Genomic DNA, 4,442 nt, shown 5'->3' on the forward strand with positions numbered 1-4,442 from the left:
TCACTTCCTTTAGCTTATGGCACATTTCTGCGTGTTCCAGTTTCCGAGCACTCAAAAACTGAATAAAACCTCCGACTTCACAGTCGGAGGAACTGCGTATCATACAGTTTTTTTCAGTCAGTCACTGAATGCACAATAACAATTTCCTTCATCCACCACTCACTGAACACTGCCCCTGGAGTAGCGTCTTAGGTTTACGACTTCATTCGTCATTTCCTGTCGGGATCGTCCGGTCATCTTGATTTAGGTTTTCCGTGATTTCCCTAAATCGCTCCAGGCAAATACCAGGATGGTTCCTTTGAGGGGGCACGGCCGACTTCCTTCCCCGTCCTTCGCTAGTCCGGTAAGACCGATGACCTCGCTGTTTGGTCTCTTCTCCTAAAGAGCCCAACCAACCCAACCAACCTGTCGGAATGGTCACAGTTCGTAGTAACCGAATGGAAGTCTACTAGCGAAACAGAGTGATGTTGGATTCCTCTAGGTAGCTTTAAGGCCCCTCTACTGTTCTCAGTCTGAGTAAACGATTTAGGAAATGATCTGAGCAGCCATCTTAGATTGTTTGCAGATGATGTCGTCGTTTACTGGGTACTAAAGTCAAGTAAAGCTCAAAAGAATTGCAAAACGATTTAGACAAGATACACGGTTGGTGTGAAAAGTAGGAATTTACCCAAAAAATAAAAAAGTGTGAGGTCGAAAAAATTCAGTTACACTACGTAAACGCGATAAATGGCACAGATTCAAAGGCGATCGATTCACTTAAATACCTAAAGATTACAATTACGAAAAATATAAACTGGGACTATCACATGTAAGTTGTTATAGGGGTGATGAAGCAAAGATTGTGTTTTATTCGCAAAACACTTAGAAAGCGTAACATATCTACTAAAGAGACTGCCTACACAATGCTTGTCCGCCTTCTTATGTAATATTGCCGCGCGATTTTGATCTTTACCAGTTAGGATTGACGGACGACATGGAAAAAGTTCAAAGGACAGCTAGTTACATATTATCACGAGCTGCTTAAGTTCGTCTAATTCCTGATTACCTGTGGTATTCTCATTTATGCTATTACCCATTAGCTTTGTCTTTTTACAGTTTACTCCCCGTCCATATTCTGTACTCGTTAGACTGTTGATTCCATTACCAGATTCTGTAATCCTACCTCACCTTCACTGAGAATAGCAATGTCATGATCGAATCCTATATCATTGATATCCTTCACACTGAATTTTAATGCCACTCTTGAATGTTTCTTTTACTTCCTAAATTGCGTCTTCCATGTATTGATTGAAGAACTGGTATCTGGTACGAAAGAACCCATTCCTACCTTATACCGTTTTCAATCCGAATATTTCGTTGTTGTTCTTCCAACCTGATTGTTCCCTCTTGGTGCTCGTACATATTGCATGTGTATATTATCCATATCATTGTCTATAAATTACCAGTCTTTCCCTACGGGTCAGGCAACATCTACGTCTACGTACATACTCAGCAAGTCTCGGTACAGTGCATGGCAGAGGATATTCTGTACTACTACTAGTCCTTTCCTTTCGTGATCCACTTTTTTTCTCAATAGTGTTTCTCGGAAATAACTTCGCCTTCCTTCCAGGGATTACCATTTAAGTAACACCTGCGTGTGGTTCGAAGCTGCCGGTAACAAATCTAGCAGACCGCCTCTGAATTGCATCAAAGTCTTCCTATAATCCGACCTGGTACGGATCCCAAACACTCGAGCAGTACTCAAGAATAGGTCGCACCAATGTCGGATATGCGGACTCCTGAGGTCATAGGTCCCTAGACTTACACACTGCTTAAACTAACTTACACTATGAACAACACACACGCCCATGCCCGAGGGAGGACTCGAACCTACGTCGGGAGGGGCCGCGCAATCCGTGACATGGCGCGTTAAACCGCGCGGACATACCGCGTTACGACATGGGTTGACAGCAATATTACTCGGAGATTGAGAGGCTTGCAAACGATAAGAGGAGTGTGACCTGCATCATACCAAGTCTTCGGTCTGAAAACTACAACAGTGTGATGCCGATTTATGAAACATAAGAAGATGTTTCAAAATTGTTACAACCGCTATAGAAATACGATGCAGAATGCGCCGTATGATGGCCTTTACACATTTGGTTTGGTCGAAAGTGACACGGAAATGTAGCCGACAAACATACGACATACTCGAAGGTTTATAGGCTACTCGCAGTGTACATACTGCGCAAGGCAACTGAATATGAGGAGAAGAGCGGAAAAAAGTTTTGCACAATGCTATACTAAAAGTCTTTCTGTAATTACTTTAGGAATAAAGGATACTACTCAGCGAAAAGCAGCAGCGTCTATACAAAAGAGAGAAAACTTGCTAGCTTTCGGTGTTACCCTTTGACAAGCTAGAGTAAAATAAAGTGCGCACACACACACACACACACACACACACACACACACACACCACAGAAAATGTTCAAATGTGTGTGAAATCTTATGGGACTTCTGTTAAGGTCATCAGTCCCTAAGCTTACACACTACTTAACCTAAATTATCCTAAGGACAAACACACACACCCATGCCCGAGTGCCACCACATGGTGCCGGCACCGTGTAGGGGCTTAAGGGTGTGTGTGTGTGTGTGTGTGTGTGTGTGTGTGTGTGTGTGTGTGTGTGTGTACGCGTGCGCGCCCGCATGCACAGGTCCGTGCGCATTTTATTTTGTTTTATTCTAAGCTTATCGAAGGATAGCTCTGAAAGGAAACAAGTTTTCTTTCTTTTGTCTGTCCCTATCGACAACTCACCGCTTCTGCTTTTTGGTGAGTGGTCTCTCTTAGTTCCAAACCCTACAAGGTCTTTCCTACAACTTTAAAAAGTCTTTCTGTGATATCTTCGCCAAAGGACTTGTAATTATTCATGTATTTCGGACTGGAAACCAAGCCCGTAAGCCACTAAAATCGTTTACAGATGTTATTAAAACTTCCGTGCGAGCTGCACAAACGTAAGTACTTGCCCGGGGCTGTATACCACTGACTCACTGTTCACGGCCGGCCGGTGTGGCCGTGCGGTTCTAGGCGCTTCAGTCTGGAACCGCGTGACCGCTACGGTCGCAGGTTCGAATCCTGCCTCGGGCATGGATGTGTGTGATGTCCTTAGGTTAGTTAGGTTTAAGTAGTTCTAAGTTCTAGGGGACTGATGACCACAGATGTTAAGTCCCATAGTGCTCAGAGCCATTTGAACCATTTGAACCATCACTGCTCACCGCATTTTATTGCAAGTTGTCACTTGCAAAGCGAGCCGTTTCCTGAAAAGTCCTGGCGTAGAACGTGGCCACCTACGAGTCAGACAAGGGACACAGCTGCTGGATGGTGGTGGTGGCGACGTGACGGAGGATGCGGCGAGTGGGCCTGCGCAGCGGCTGCAGAAGGCGGCAGGGCAAGAAGCGGCCCCTGCCACTGGCCACTGGCTGCTGCTGCCCCCGCTACTGCTGGTGGTGCCCGGCGCGGCTGGGCTTGGGTTATTTAGTAACTGGCGGCCAGGCCTGCGGCCGCCGTTTTTGCTGTCGCGGCGGAGCGAGGCGAGGCGAGGGCCACTACGGAGATGCGCCACGCCGAGCATACACAACGCAGTCGACCGACTCCCAAGTACGAGGCATGGCCGGCCACTGCCAGCATGCGAATTCCGACCTGGGCTGCTGCTGTTCTCTTTTCTCCTATCTATTTTACCACATTGGATTAAAATTTGGCAATCATTTCGCGTTTAGGAGAGGTAAAGGCACCAGAGACGAAGTCCTGCCGTTGTGGTCGATAACGCAAGCAAGACTGAAGAAAAGTCGAGACACTTTCATAGGATTTGTCGACCAGGAAAGGCGTTCGACTGTTTAAAATGGTGCTAGATGTTCGAAATTCTGAGAGAAGATTATGAGCATCGCTCGTGTGAAACTCTGCTTGCTCTTTTCCCACGTGATGTACTTAGAACTACGCATGAAGGGCAATCAGTAGGCAGATTCCATATTCCTAGATTTCCGTAAGCCATTTGCACAGTAACCCACTGTGAACTGGTAACGAAGTTACAAGCATACGTAATAGGTTTCCAGATCGCTGAATCACTCGAAGACTTCTGAAATAACAGAACCCAGTATATTGTCCTCGACGGCGAGTTTTCATCAGAGAGAAGGGTATCGTCAGGATTGCCCCAGGAAAGTGTGATAGGATGGCTATTATTGTTTGCTGATGACGCTGTGGTGTACGGGAAGGTGTCGAAGATTAGCGACTATAGGGTTACACAAGATGACTTAGACGAAATTTCTAGTTGGTTTGATGAATGGCAGCTGGCTAAAAATATATAAAAATTTAATATTTTCTCTGACGCGTACGAAAAACAAACCCGTAGTGTTCCGATAATAGTTTTTCATTTGGAATACTTACCGTACTCCTCTCTTAGTCTCCTCTG

The sequence above is a fragment of the Schistocerca americana genome, chromosome 4 (genome assembly GCF_021461395.2).
Source record: "Schistocerca americana isolate TAMUIC-IGC-003095 chromosome 4, iqSchAmer2.1, whole genome shotgun sequence".
NCBI classification, from domain to species: Eukaryota; Metazoa; Arthropoda; class Insecta; order Orthoptera; family Acrididae; genus Schistocerca; species Schistocerca americana.